General features: G+C 34.3%; 2 pseudogenes; both read right to left on the reverse strand.

The window, feature by feature from the left end:
• Nucleotides 1-9,507: 9,507 nt before the first annotated feature.
• On the reverse strand, nt 9,508-11,052 carry LOC139849516 (fasciclin-like arabinogalactan protein 21; annotated as a pseudogene).
• Nucleotides 11,053-12,727: 1,675 nt separating this feature from the next.
• On the reverse strand, nt 12,728-15,517 carry LOC139848107 (large ribosomal subunit protein uL18-like; annotated as a pseudogene).
• Between the last annotated feature and the right edge of the window lie 1,132 nt (nt 15,518-16,649).

The following is a 16,649-nucleotide window of genomic DNA, read 5'->3' on the forward strand; positions in this document are numbered from 1 at the left end:
TAATAGTATTTCGAAGCATAATATGAACTCATTTATAAAAGCTTTTTCTTCATATTAGCGTTTTATAAGTTTAAATTCGGGTAGTACCTACCCGTTAAGTTCATACTTAGTAGCTAATATACAATTCAACTACTACAATTCTATATGAAAAACTGATTATAATAATATTTCGCGTTCAAACTTTTACACAATATTTTACAAACTTACAATACCGCTTATTTTACATATAGCATGAAATATAGCACACAATAAATTTGATACAAGATGGTTGTGAAGATAATTCTAGCTAGTACACAAGTCGTTCAGCAAAGGCAATAAAGACACGTAATTCATACGTCCAGAAACAAGTCATGCATTCTGGTTTTACTAGGATTACTTCCCATCCTTGGTCTTGTGGAACATAACCGTTATGGCCGTTGATAAGACAGCGTGTTGTAACGTCGTCAAAGGGACGAGGGTTACGTAATGTCCAACAGTCCCGTAACAATCTAAAAACCTCATTTCTTACCCCAATTACCGACTCCGTCACTTGTGGGAACGTTTTGTTTAATAGTTGTAGCCCGATGTTCTTGTTCTCACTTTGGTGAGAAGCGAACATTACTAATCCGTAAGCATAACATGCTTCTTTATGTTGCATGTTAGCCGCTTTTTCTAAATCACGAAGTCCAATATTCGGATATATTGAGTCAAAATAATTTCTTAACCCATTGCGTAAAATAGCATTTGGGTTCCCCGCAATATATGCGTCAAAGTAAACACATCGTAACTTATGGATTTCCCAATGTGATATCCCCCATCTTTCGAATGAAAGCCTTTTATAAACCAAGGCATTCTTGGAACGTTCTTCGAATGTCTTACAAACTGATCTCGCCTTAAATAGTTGTGCCGAAGAATTCTGACCGACTTTAGACAAGATTTCATCAATCATGTCTCCGGGTAGGTCTCTTAAAATATTGGGTTGTCTATCCATTTTGTGTTTTTATACTGTAAAATAGACAAGAGTTAGATTCATAAAAAAAATACTTATTAATACAAGCAATTTTTACATATATCATAAAGCATAAGCACACTATATTACTTATATTACACCACACGAATACAACTATCTTATTCCGACTCGCTTATTTCTTCTTCTTCGGTTTTGGTTCGTTTTGCCAAGTTTCTAGGGATATATGATGTTCCCCTAATACGAGCCGTCGTTATCCACATTGGTTTAGAAAAACCTGGTGGTCTAGAGGTTCCCGGGTCATTGTTACAACTTAAGGACTTCGGGGGTTGACGATACATATAAAGTTCATCGGGGTTGGAATTAGATTTCTCTATTTTTATGCTCTTTCCCTTATTATTTTCTTTTGCCTTTTTAAATTCAGTTGGGGTAATTTCTATAACATCATCGGAATTCTCGTCGGAATCCGATTCATCGGAGAATTGGTAATCCTCCCAATATTTTGCTTCCTTGGCGGAAACACCATTGACCATAATTAACCTTGGTCGGTTGGTTGAGGATTTTCTTTTACTTAATCGTTTTATTATTTCCCCCACCGGTTCTATTTCTTCATCCGGTTCCGATTCTTCTTCCGGTTCCGATTCTTCTTCCGGTTCCGACTCTTCTTCCGGTTCCTCTTCGGGAACTTGTGAATCAGTCCACGAATCATTCCAATTTACATTTGACTCTTCATTATTATTAGGTGAGTCAATGGGACTTGTTCTAGAGGTAGACATCTATCACATAATATCAAACGCGTTAAGAGATTAATATATCACATAATATTCACATGTTAAAAATATATAGTTTCCAACAAAATTTGTTAAGCAATCATTTTTCAAGTAAACACGGTCGAAGTCCAGACTCACTAATGCATCCTAACAAACTAGATAAGACACACTAATGCAAAATTCTGGTTCTCTAAGACCAACGCTCGGATACCAACTGAAATGTCCCATTCTTATTGATTAAAAACGTTCCATATTAATTGATTTCGTTGCGAGGTTTTGACCTCTATATGAGACGTTTTTCAAAGACTGCATTCATTTTAAAACAAACCATAACCTTTATTTCATCAATAAAGGTTTAAAAAGCTTTACGTAGATTATCAAATAATGATAATCTAAAATATCCTGTTTACACACGACCATTACATAATGGTTTACAATACAAATATGTTACAACAAAATAAGTTTCTTGAATGCAGTTTTTACACAATATCATACAAGCATGGACTCCAAATCTCGTCCTTATTTAAGTATGCGACAGCGGAAGCTCTTAATAATCACCTGAGAATAAACATGCTTAAAACGTCAACAAAAATGTTGGTGAGTTATAGGTTTAACCTATATATATCAAATCGTAACAATAGACCACAAGATTTCATAATTCAATACACATCCCATACATAGAGATAAAAATCATTCATATGGTGAACACCTGGTAACCGACATTAACAAGATGCATATATAAGAATATCCCCATCATTCCGGGACACCCTTCGGATATGATATAAATTTCGAAGTACTAAAGCATCCGGTACTTTGGATGGGGTTTGTTAGGCCCAATAGATCTATCTTTAGGATTCGCGTCAATTAGGGTGTCTGTTCCCTAATTCTTAGATTACCAGACTTAATAAAAAGGGGCATATTCGATTTCGATAATTCAACCATAGAATGTAGTTTCACGTACTTGTGTCTATTTTGTAAATCATTTATAAAACCTGCATGTATTCTCATCCCAAAAATATTAGATTTTAAAAGTGGGACTATAACTCACTTTCACAGATTTTTACTTCGTCGGGAAGTAAGACTTGGCCACTGGTTGATTCACGAACCTATAACAATATATACATATATATCAAAGTATGTTCAAAATATATTTACAACACTTTTAATATATTTTGATGTTTTAAGTTTATTAAGTCAGCTGTCCTCGTTAGTAACCTACAACTAGTTGTCCACAGTTAGATGTACATAAATAAATCGATAATTATTATCTTGAATCAATCCACGACCCAGTGTATACGTATCTCAGTATTGATCACAACTCAAACTATATATATTTTGGAATCAACCTCAACCCTGTATAGCTAACTCCAACATTCACATATAGAGTGTCTATGGTTGTTCCGAAATATATATGGATGTGTCGACATGATAGGTCAAAACATTGTATACGTGTCTATGGTATCTCAAGATTACATAATATACAATACAAGTTGATTAAGTTATGGTTGGAATAGATTTGTTACCAATTTTCACGTAGCTAAAATGAGAAAAAGTATCCAATCTTGTTTTACCCATAACTTCTTCATTTTAAATCCGTTTTGAGTGAATAAAATTGCTATGGTTTCATATTGAACTCTAATTTATGAATCTAAACAGAAAAAGTATAGGTTTATAGTCGGAAAAATAAGTTACAAGTCGTTTTTGTAAAGGTAGTCATTTCAGTCGAAAGAACGACGTCTAGATGACCATTTTAGAAAACATACTTCCACTTTGAGTTTAACCATAATTTTTGGATATAGTTTCATGTTCATAATAAAAATCATTTTCTCAGAATAACAACTTTTAAATCAAAGTTTATCATAGTTTTTAATTAACTAACCCAAAACAGCCCGCGGTGTTACTACGACGGTGTAAATCCGGTTTTACGGTGTTTTTCGTGTTTCCAGGTTTTAAATCATTAAGTTAGCATATCATATAGATATAGAACATGTGTTTAGTTGATTTTAAAAGTCAAGTTAGAAGAATTAACTTTTGTTTGCGAACAAGTTTAGAATTAACTAAACTATGTTCTAGTGATTACAAGTTTAAACCTTCGAATAAGATAGCTTTATATGTATGAATCGAATGATGTTATGAACATCATTACTACCTTAAGTTCCTTGGATAAACCTACTGGAAAAGAGAAAAATGGATCTAGCTTCAATGGATCCTTGGATGGCTCGAAGTTCTTGAAGCAGAATCATGACACGAAAACAAGTTCAAGTAAGATCATCACTTGAAATAAGATTGTTATAGTTATAGAAATTGAACCAAAGTTTGAATATGATTATTACCTTGTATTAGAATGATAACCTACTGTAAGAAACAAAGATTTCTTGAGGTTGGATGATCACCTTACAAGATTGGAAGTGAGCTAACAAACTTGAAAGTATTCTTGATTTTATGTAACTAGAACTTGTAGAATATATGAAGAACACTTAGAACTTGAAGATAGAACTTGAGAGAGATCAATTAGATGAATAAAATTGAAGAATGAAAGTGTTTGTAGGTTTTTTTGGTCGTTGGTGTATGGATTAGATATAAAGGATATGTAATTTTGTTTTCATGTAAATAAGTCATGAATGATTACTCATATTTTTGTAATCTTATGAGATATTTCATGCTAGTTGCCAAATGATGGTTCCCACATGTGTTAGGTGACTCACATGGGCTGCTAAGAGCTGATCATTGGAGTGTATATACCAATAGTACATACATCTAAAAGCTGTGTATTGTACGAGTACGAATACGGGTGCATACGAGTAGAATTGTTGATGAAACTGAACGAGGATGTAATTGTAAACATTTTTGTTAAGTAGAAGTATTTTGGTAAGTGTATTGAAGTCTTTCAAAAGTGTATAAATACATATTAAAACACTACATGTATATACATTTTAACTGAGTCGTTAAGTCATCGTTAGTCGTTACATGTAAGTGTTGTTTTGAAACCTTTAGGTTAACGATCTTGTTAAATGTTGTTAACCCAATGTTTATAATATCAAATGAGATTTTAAATTATTATATTATCATGATATTATTATGTATGAATATCTCTTAATATGATATATATACATTAAATATCTTTACAACGATAATCGTTACATATATGTCTCGTTTAAAAATCATTAAGTTAGTAGTCTTGTTTTTACATATGTAGTTCATTGTTAATATACTTAATGATATGTTTACTTATCATAGTATGATGTTAACTATATATATATCCATATATATGTCATCATATAGTTTTTACAAGTTTTAACGTTCGTGAATCACCGGTCAACTTGGGTGGTCAATTGTCTATATGAAACATATTTCAATTAATCAAGTCTTAACAAGTTTGATTGCTTAACATGTTGGAAACATTTAATCATGTAAATATCAATCTCAATTAATATATATAAACATGGAAAAGTTCGGGTCACTACAACAATCAGGTACCGCGAAGTCTAAGTACGCAATGTTATTAAAGCCAAAGTTGGACTATGTTCGAGACCATGCTCGGGCCATAATTAGGTGCCGCGAAGTCTGATTTCATTCATTGTTTTTAAGCCAAAGTTTGGCAGCTTTCAAGACCATGCTCGGGCCGCAATGAGGCACCGCGAAGTCTGAAAACGCCGTGTTTTTTGAAACTAAATTCGGGCTATTTGCAAGACCGTGCTCAGGCCGTATAATCGGGCACCGCGAAGTCTTTTTGAGTAATATTGTTGAATCAAACAAGAGCCACTTTTAAGGCAATACTTTCACGACAATGGTGGTGTTTTATTCTTCAACGAACGGGCTATCTAATGTGTGCCAAAAATGTGTGTCAAGTTGCTCGTTATGCTAACAGAGCTGTTTGTTCAATTAAGATATTTTCTCAAGCACTTGAAGTGCGTAATACAACGTCGCACACTTGTATGCGCTAGGAAAAATATACGCGCTTTATTGTTTTCGAGCTGCGCAGTAGTTGCTTGTAAACATCGTAAATTGTTTTTCAGAATCACGGTACACATATATTTTTAAACCGCGCAATTTCAATATTGTTCAAGAACTTTCTATCACAAAGCTCGGGCAGAATTCAATGTGTATGAAACTGACTCAATGAGCTCAGGCTAAATTTTTTGAGCCGAATGACATTTTATGATGATTAATTTCTCATTTATCATATAATTATTGTAAAGTAGTGATGTCGATATGACGTCTTCAACATCGGAGTTTTTTCATTGATATCTTCGCAATTATTGGTACATATCATGACCAATCCAACTGATTATAAATCACATTTGATGAATGAATTTCTTCGTTCTGTGATCTTAAATCACAACTTGAAAATCAATTTAGCTATCAGAAAATCATATCTTAATCCATAAATTGGAACCAAATGCTATTCATATTTCGGAAGTAAAATATTACATATCTCTTAATCAATTAAGGTATTAGTTGCTGAGATACGCAAAAAATTTCTTACAGATCTAATATCAATATTTTAATCCAGTTACGGATGTGCGATTCATTTACTGTTAACAAAATTTGCAAATCGCATCCACAAATTATACTTGATTCAGATCGTGAATAAGGTGATATGAACTTACATTATATTCAAACGAATTGAACTTTCCGTAAGAACATGAGACTTTGCTTGTTCTAGTCCCACGAATGGCACCAGTTGATCAATCCTAGATCCGTCTTCCTTACGGAATTGGATCAAGGATCGAGTGCAATTAGGAGGATTGGGGTGTTGTTGTTTGTTTTGGGCCCTGATTGTAACACCCTAGGCAAATCCCACATTGCCCACACACATGAGTGATCATGGGATTATAATGTAATACTCACGCTTAAATGACACAACGCGTTTTGGGATCACAGGCAGAGCAGATGTGCGAGTACGTTGCAGTTAAGCGTGCTCGGGCGAGAGCACTACCAGGATGGGTGACCTCCTGGGAAAGTGCTTCTCGTGTGTGGTCGCCAAGAAAAAGCCGTGCGCCTGCGGGCAAAGCGGACAATATTGTGGTCATGTTAAGCTGGGGTGTTACAGAATGGTATCAGAGCCACTCATGTGCCGTTGGGGGTGGTGGGGCAAACCTCATCGAGGACGATGAGTCCCTAAGGGGGGGTGAATGTAACACCCTAGGCAAATCCCACATTGCCCACACACATGAGTGATCATGGGATTATAATGTAATACTCACGCTTAAATGACACAACGCGTTTTGGGATCACAGGCAGAGCAGATGTGCGAGTACGTTGCAGTTAAGCGTGCTCGGGCGAGAGCACTACCAGGATGGGTGACCTCCTGGGAAAGTGCTTCTCGTGTGTGGTCGCCAAAAAAAAGCCGTGCGCCTGCGGGCAAAGCGGACAATATTGTGGTCATGTTAAGCTGGGGTGTTACACTGATGATCATCTTTCACTTTTACAATTAAGTGATCAACCACCCCGACCCGGTCTTGACTCTTCGTTAGCATAATTCACCTTAGCTCAATGTCGAAATTCCTTGGGCGAAGTCACAAGTGAAAATCACAAAGGCTTGGGGCAAATGGTAGAGAATCAACAACCTATAAATGAGAGGCCAAGCTCCCTATTTATTGGATTCAGAATATTCGCGGTGAGCGGATCGTAGATCGTGGATTATCATACATTTGTGCGGATCACGGATTATCGCGGATTATTGCGGATCATCGCGGATTATCGCGGATCATTGCGGATCATCGCGGATCATTGCGGATTCCTATACACTTGTGCTAAAACTTAGTGCAAGGTAGTGCTATATGCACTATCAGTTATATTCTCATTGCTATAAAGAATACTATCAGAAACACATACAACAGGCTAACATATTGTAACATCCTTAATCGGGCCTAGTTGTAAGATTACTATTTTGCCCTTAAGTTTGTATTGCGTTATTATATGCTTTTATTTCTATTTAATATTTATTATTATTAATGATGTGGTTAGGACCAGTTTGTGACAAGGGTCACAGAATAGGTTTGTTTATTTAATTTGGACTCCGTTTGGGTTGCCAAATGACGTACGAAAGATATCAGATAACTGATAAATACCCGTGTGTTGTGAGGTGGGGAATATAGCAGCCTTAAGTGATTAAGTGTAGGATAATACTTTCATTTTCCAATTATTCCCAAATATCACCAACCGTGCCTAACCTTCATCATACATCAAACCCTAATCCTTTAACATTGATCTTGAGCTCAAATTGGTGTTAGAATTGTGTTTGTTATCGTTTACTGAGTCTATCAAGGTAAGTAACATGTGTTTTGTGTTCAATTCGTTGTTAAATTCATAGTTTTGTGTGAGTTTTGTAAAAAGCTTGAATTTGTGTCAAAACAAGTGATTTAAGTGTTGTTATGGTCAAATTTTTGTGGATTTTGAGTCTATAACAAGTAGTGAACAAGTTGTGGTCGATTTTGGTGTTTAAAACGAGCTCTAGATCGAGATTTGAGGATTTCATCGTGAAGTCCGTAGCCTTTGTTCAGTTTCTGATGAAGATGAACACACTGGGCCGACTGTCGGTCGACAGTCGACCGACTGAGGGTTGAACCGACCGACTGTTGAGTGAACCGACCGACTGAGAATTACCTTCGGCCGATTGATGTATTACCAAATGAATCGACCAACTGGGATGGTCAGTCGACCGGTTGTGTCGACCGGTTGTGTCGACAGTCGACCGATTGTAAGGGTCAGTCGACTGGCTGAGTGTCCAGGGCAGAATATTTTACCTAAGTGTTGATTTTTAGCCGTTATGCTGCCCGTTTGTATTTTGATGTTCTGGATGTAAATTTTGAAAGTGCATAAGTGTTAAGCAAAAATTTTTAGCGGATACTTTTTATGACAAAAATTTATATATTGTGTTATTTGATGTTAACGAACAGAAACTAACTTGTGGATATGTTTTTCTCAGGAGAAAGAGAAGATTCAGTGATTAGATAGCTGAATACCTTCTCGTTTGCTGGTAATCGGTGAGTGGGACTAACTGGAGATTATAGTATATAGAAGCATGTTATATTATGATTGTCATGCTTGTTAGATATACTTATTGTTGTGGTTAGTTAGTTCTTGTGATGACTGCATGTTAGTTGATGCTTGTCTGCTGGAGCCCAGTGCGTCCCTATTGTGTGGTAGCCTCGGTAGGAGAGATCAACCTGCGGGTTTGGTTCCTTTGTGGTAGCCTAGACAACCGTGGTGTATATATATGTGAATGACGCGTCCGTCGCGTATGGATTATGTATATATATACGGTGGTGGAGGAACTTCTGGTAAGCCCCAGTCCGATCAGCTGGTGGTTAATGGTTTGGCCGAGCCGCCAGAGTCTCTGTAGACGGCACTTGGGTGATGTTTGTGTGTTAGACTATTGTGACATGATTAGTATAACACTTATGTATGCTATGGCCTATAGTTAGTCGTACTCACTTAGCTTCATGCTAATTCCCCTCTATCTCCTCCCTGCAGGTTGTTAGCTTTTGTAGATAGTGCTTTTGGGAGAAGACGGACATGATGATGTTATGTTTGACAGGGTTAACTCTGATGTGGTCTTTTAGAATATGAACCATGTACTTTTGATAACAGAATGTATTTACGTCTTTTCCTGTTAATATGTAATTTGTTTTAATGACACGTGACATCGGTTTGTACAATTGTTGATATCGTATTTAATTATTATTATTATGCTTCCGCCACGTATTAAAAAAAAAAAAAATTAGCGGTGTCACACATATGAATGCTGATTTGGTGGTCGATTGATCAATCGATCATTAATTAACCTCACTCATCCATCGTCGGAAATGCTTGTGCGATTCCATGAACAACGAAACTCTTAGTCGACAACAAATCTGGTGAAGTTATCTCGATTCTGTTAACCGATAGCAACTGACCACCACCAAAACTAACTGCATTTCCAGTTATTGTAACTTTTTTACCCGGGTACAAACTATTTATCGATTCGCCTTTGTGCATAGACACCAAGTCACTAAAAGAATATTTCTTTGGCACAATATGAGACCTCATCAACTTATTAATCACAAATGAAGGCATTTTAGTAACTTCAATAATTGGAGGTGCAAATATCGTCATCGAAGTTATATCAGGATGGTCATTTATAATCCCATTAAGTACGTTGTATAACGCGAATGCAAACGGTGCATAACCTGATGAACTCAAGAATTTCACCACAAATTTCCATTCAGCTTTAACTTTCAAAAAATCAAGACTCATTTTATTCGCACCGTTAACATTTAACAACACCCGGGTTTTATTATTCGTGTTGCAAATGGGCAACTGGTTGAATTCTTGATGACTTTTGAAAGAAGCAAAAGTTCCATTAACTCCATGAATTACAAGTGGGCCTTGTAGAAACAAGTCTGGATGAGTGATTAAGATGTTATTGATTTCAAGAAGACGGTTTTCAATGTCTTTTTTAGTAATGGAGATTTGTTGTTGTTGAAAGTTTGTAATGAAGCAAGTGTTCAAGGGTTTGTTTAGTAAATCTTGAAAGGTAAGTTTTAAATGTGAGATGTGATAATTGATAAGTCATTGCGGAATCGGGGATTGCGAAAACGGTGGATTCGGGTGTTGAGAGGAAGAGATTTGGTGAGATGTGAAGGAGAGTTGCAAAGAAGTTGAATCCGTTTGATTCAAGAAAATGTGTAGCGTTTGATGACATGTCGAGCGGTGTTGTGGTGGTTGATGGTGAATTGAACTGCGGATTCGAAATTACCACCCATTATCGGAGATGGAGAGGAAATTAGAGTTAATGATTTACGCTTTTTGTATTTTTAGTTAAATGACTGTGTGTGTTGTTATGTGTGAATGGCAGGAAAGTTAGTTTAATTATACGGAGGCCCGATTTATATCATATTTAGGCTTTGTTCCCAAGTTGAAAATTGAAGGGAAATGAAATAAGGTGAAAGGGAAATTTAAAGAAATGGTGTTTATAAGTTTAATGTTGGATAGAAGGGAAAGGATTTGGAAGTGTTATTTGATCTAATTTCTCTTCCACTCATTCCTTCTAAATTGGACGGATCCACTTTCTCCCCCTTTCATTTCATTCCCTTTCCTTCAATTGAATACTCTGGAACATAGCCTTACAGTAGGTCCATTGAGTTTTGGATAAGTTAAGTTTATGCTATTCTTCTCTCTTACATATATAATAATAAAAAATAAATGAGATCACCTAAAATAAAAATATGCAATCTTAGCCATCAAATTTTTTCCAACTACTAAATCAAAACCATTAAAAATTCCATGTCAGCATTATGAACTCATAATCAACAATTTAAGAATTAGACTGACTAAATTACCCATCCTCATGATTAAAAACACGGGAGTGTAACAAAAAATTAGGGGTTATGGAATAGAATCTCATAATGGCAAAAATAGCTCACATATCACTCAAATTTCCTCTCAAAAGGAGACTAATCGTATCAGTTACAGTTCCACCAAGAACTTTCAAATATGTTCACCAGATCGATCCACGGTCGAAATTGATTTCACGATCTGCAATTGGAGCCAGTGCGATGGAACCGCCAACGTTACAATGATGAAATATTCAATTGATTGGAGTCAGTTCATGATCTAAATTAATTCAATTGAAAATGGATGAAAATGATGCTCAACAATGGTCTTAATCCGATCACGGATGTCACATAATAGAGGTAATTCGCTGAATAATCAAAACACCACTAGGATTATAATCACATATATTTTTTACTTTTTTTATTTTATTAAATTTAGGTTTAGGTTAAACGGGTTTCTGATATTCATGAGTTTTTTTTTATCAAATTTATTAAGCGTATACATCTTCATACAGTTCCTATTCCGCCAAATAATTAAAACATCACTAGGATTATAATTACATCTATTTTTTACTTATTTATTTTTATAAATTTAGGTTTAGGTTGAACGGGTTTCTGAAATACATGAGTTTTTTTTTTATCAAAATTTTTAAGTGTAAACATCTTCATACAGTTCCTAATTCGATTTCTCTAATATTCATGCTACTGTCATTTGTTAGCTTTAACATGATGGAAATTCCTGAAACATTGTATACATATTGATACATTAACTCTGGAAGTATCTGTTCTCCAATAAACGATCTTTAGTTAAACAGGCAGTAGGATATATAATTTTATTATTGCCATATACAAATGATTTGTAATGAGTATACTTATCATTAAATGGTTAATCTATGAATATAAGATTATTAACTAAAGTTTTTATTATTGCCTCAGTTTATTTCAATACATTGTAACATATGTTATTACATTAATTAGATGGTTAATACTGATCACATTATGTTTGAAAGTTCAATGACAGTTTTAAGTCTTAACATAACATTAATGTACAGGTAATACCTCAATTTAGTCCAAAAATAACTCGATTTTGATACTATACCATTATAGTAGGAAGTTCATTGACAGTTTTATACACCATTAATATACATGTAATACTCTAATTTAGTCCAAAAACTAACTCGATTTGATATTATCTGTTACAGCCACTTTATTCAAATTTTCCTTGATTTTAGCATCAACTAGTTTATAACCCGCGACTTCAAGGGATTATAGATAAAAACTATCGTAATAAGTATAAATGATGTAATGATACATGTCATTTCTAATCATATTGATTTTTTAAGAACGTATGTCATCTAGTTCAGCGTATTTAGTAATTTGATATATAAAGGGGTTTGTATTATATAGGTTTATTGTGATTTGTGTTAATCTATGTTCATTTATTTTATTAAGTGTCGACAACTACTATAAGTTATATATAAATATGAACATTGTAACAATGTATTCCTTACCTATCATATCGGTTGCAAAAGTGGATGTTGATTTTGTTAAATTTTCTTAAGTTACCTTTTCGTGGGAATGTTCTTGTCAATTTGAGTATAAATTTTAATTGCTCATAAATTCATCGTGTACCCAAAGTAGGGTGTCTTCAAGGTTGTTTACTAATATTAGCTTGCTACCTGAAGCCTTCAAATATGATATCCGAAACATAAAAGTTAAAACTAAACCGGCGTACTTTCTACTACATTTTTCTAATTGACAAACCTAATTTATGATCACATAGTCATTACTAAATGCTACAACATGCAGAATCACATATACGTACATCGTCCGGTATCCGAAACTAAGCACAATTATATTAAAAAGAGATAAAAGAAAGTCCCACATTACAATCAATTCATATGCGAGACCTATGGCACGGAAAAAGCTTCTTAGGGCAAGGATCAGCACGGATGGCAGCATGGACCTTTTCGTAAAGCTCTTCAAAGCTATCTAGTTCAACCTCAGCATTGACGTAGTTAGAAGACTCTGACTAGTGTTTCTTTGTTTCATCTTCGATCAACATCTGTATCATTCAGGAAAAAAATTAATTATAAACTCATACACGAGAACATATGTAAGTGACAGTACATGACAAACAAAAAAAGGTCTTGTATTAAAAACGAACATGACTAACAATAAAAAGGTTTTATATTACAAAAGAAAGAAATGATGTAAACATATAAAAGTGAAAGCAAACAAAAAAATAATATATGAGAAGTGCTCACGTTCGTGTAGGCAGCAACGTGGCCACTGTAGATGTACTTGTAATGAAGTTCAGAATCAAGGCTCTTACCATCCTTGATATAACCAGCAAACCTCTTCTCACTGTGAGGAATTTCTAGTCCACCATCCAAGGCTAACTGTTTTCTTGATATAGTACAACATTACTCGTTAACTGTTATTCTTAAATAAACTAATAGAAAAATAAATATATTTATAAACATAAAGAGAATGAAAATAGAATTTATTGATCGAATGAATATGTACCTTGGGAGCACCAAAAACACGGTTTCCAGTGGTACCTATGAAGTTCCCTGACCTCTTTCTGCATAAATATTGCAGCCTTAGCAAATACCACATGATCCATAAAGTCATCATTTATATAAACCTCGAAGCTTATCTTGTAATTGGACAGCACAATCAAATTATACAATCTAGCAATCAAATCATGTCTAATCTAATTTCAGTTGTAGAAACTAATCCTTACAAAACTGACGTCCACTCGCATAATAAGTTTAAACCCATTTTTGACACTCTTTAATACTTTTCACCAAAACTTGAAAATGTTTTAAGGATGGTTTCTTCTACATGGACACAAAATTCTGAACGCACATCGAAACTGACATAAAGACACACAATTAGTAAAATCAAGTATGAACTTATAGTTGGTTTAAGTGTTGTTACAAACTTGTTTTGGTTTAAGTTACTTACATCGTTATCCAGGAGTACACAACAAAAAGCATTCGATTTGGTGCTTCATGGGCGGCGTGAAATCCATTTTCGGTATACTCTAGCACGAGAGGATTTGGTTGGCGTCATTTGCTTTCAAATTAGTTATCATTGTTGCAGGCTCCATTCTGCATATACGAAACCAAGGGTAATTCAGTTATTACATGCACATGATATGTAATTGCTCCACAAAAGTCATGTCATTCTATCATGTTAGTATCAGTTACTATAATGGCACCCAAAATATAATAATCGTTTGTTGTTATATAATAGAGGTAGCTACTTGTTTTCGCATGTTGTTTGATAAGTTGGATGTGTTAACCCTTCCAACAGTTCTTATTTCACGAAATTGTTTACATCCTTTATGCCAATTAAAGGTTTGTTTAAGTTCCGGCGTATCGCCCAAATTTTTTCATTCGCGTACCACATAAATTAGGGGTTGAATTGTAGATAACTTAACTTTGATGACACAATGTATTTCGTAGAAAAACACAGAAACAACACAATGTAATTTTAAACCTTGGTAAGTGAACAACCTGAAAACAACAAACAGAACACAGCCATTTAAACTTGTAAGTTTGGGTAACTAATATATATGTAGTGTACAATGATACATAGCTTATAAACTGATAAAGAACGCAGTAGCTAATACATATATCATCCAAATGTAAGTTAACACATAATGCTATTATTAAGGCGTCAACTCCCAATAACACATTACAAATAAAAATAACAATAAAGTAAACCTACAAAGACACTTAGGATAATGGATCATATACTGCAGCTTTAAACATCAAGTTTAACAACTTTACCAACAAAAAACGATAGTAAACATAAAACATAGAAAGCAACGCAAATTCTACCAAAAAGGTTAAACAACACCACATTACCTCTTACAAAACAAATGTCCAACAGATTGCAAGTTGAATTAAAATTCAAACAACAACGTGATAACAGCAAACACAATGCAGGTTGTATCTCCATAATACAAATATTACAATACATCTAAACCTATAAGAAAGGTAAGAACAGAACAAATCTTCAACCACAAATACAAAAAAAAAAAAAGTGATTAACTACAAAATAAATCTTAGGGTTAGAATTTTAGGGTAACAATTTTGATGCAATATTGTACACAACTTGGAATCAAATTTATCTATTGAAGAAATCGTGTAAAAGTCCTTGTATTTATAAAAGAATAGACAATTTAAAACGAAAAACCAAATCATATATTGGTACTTACAATTAGCAGAATCGATAGATTGGAACGGCATATCGTAAATCATCATAAATCCGATCACGATTTCATCATAAATCGTAAATATAAGAGGTACAATTCCGATTTACGAATCAATGAATCGTAAATATAAAAGGGTATAAACCCGACGACGAATCAAAAGTATTGAAGAATAGTTTGCTAAAACCAAACAATCAAAGTATTCGTTCAGAATTCTTCATTGTTTTTGATTGACGACTGGAACCTACGAACCCTAGATCTATAGAGAAATAAAACGTGTTTTGTTTTTTAATTGGTTACTGTGATAATGATAATGACCCCGTAAATTCATTTGGAACGGAATATTGAGAGGGTAGTGTTGTCACCCAACAATTGAAATGGATGAGAGAGACCATTGTTGAGTGATCAAGTAATCTAAGGGTTCTTATTAAAAGATGCTCTTTAATCTAATGGTCAGTTTTATTCCATTTAAAATTTTTGAATGTTGATTAGCAAAATTTGACTTTGTTATTATATATAATATAGAATATAGATATAGATTGTTTCTAATTGCTTTGAATGTAATTTCATCCATAAATAGAACCGTGTAGATGTCTATGCTTTTCAACCTTATAAATATGTCCTCCATATTACACAATTCCTCACTCACAAATCAATTCAACACTCAATAGCAACTAAAGCAAAACATCAATGGCAAACATTTCTGCAGTAACCCCACAGAACCAATTCACTAAAGAAAGGGATGACTACAAGATTGAATTGAAGGTACACAATGTGCGGAAGAAGTTCTTTTACTCCAATGCATCTGTTCCATCCTCACTTGAAATGATTTTGATCGACATAGAGGTTTGTAGCTTTGTCTATGTAGACATTTTTTAAAGTAACATCTCTAAATTTATGTTACATTTTTGATGATTTGAAATTGATTGTAGGGTAACAAGATTAGGTCTGGGATTGAGAAGGATAGAATCCGTTATTTTGAAGCTACTTTTAAGGAAGGGCGATTCTTATATCTTTCTAGGTTCAGTGTCATCGATAATATAGATGACAAAATCAAGTTTATCACTAATCCCTACAAGATTATGATTTACAAAACTGCTAAGGTGCAGAAGGCTCCTGAGTTTGAACTCCAAAATGTCATATTGTCACACCCCCAAAATGGACCAGGGGTAATTGTGACCAATCATATCATAACACAGTTGTATAAGCGAGAACGACTCTAAATGAGATGTTTTATTTATTAAATAAACAGCGGAAGCATTATTCAAAGTTTTACATCATAAGAGTACAGTAAATGGAAAATGTCTTAAACAAAATGATAAATATGAATGATGGACTCCATGCAAGCAGCAAAGCATACATCAATCATCTAGTAGCAAGTAGCA

Source organism: Rutidosis leptorrhynchoides, chromosome 5 (genome assembly GCF_046630445.1).
Source record: "Rutidosis leptorrhynchoides isolate AG116_Rl617_1_P2 chromosome 5, CSIRO_AGI_Rlap_v1, whole genome shotgun sequence".
Taxonomy (NCBI): domain Eukaryota; kingdom Viridiplantae; phylum Streptophyta; class Magnoliopsida; order Asterales; family Asteraceae; genus Rutidosis; species Rutidosis leptorrhynchoides.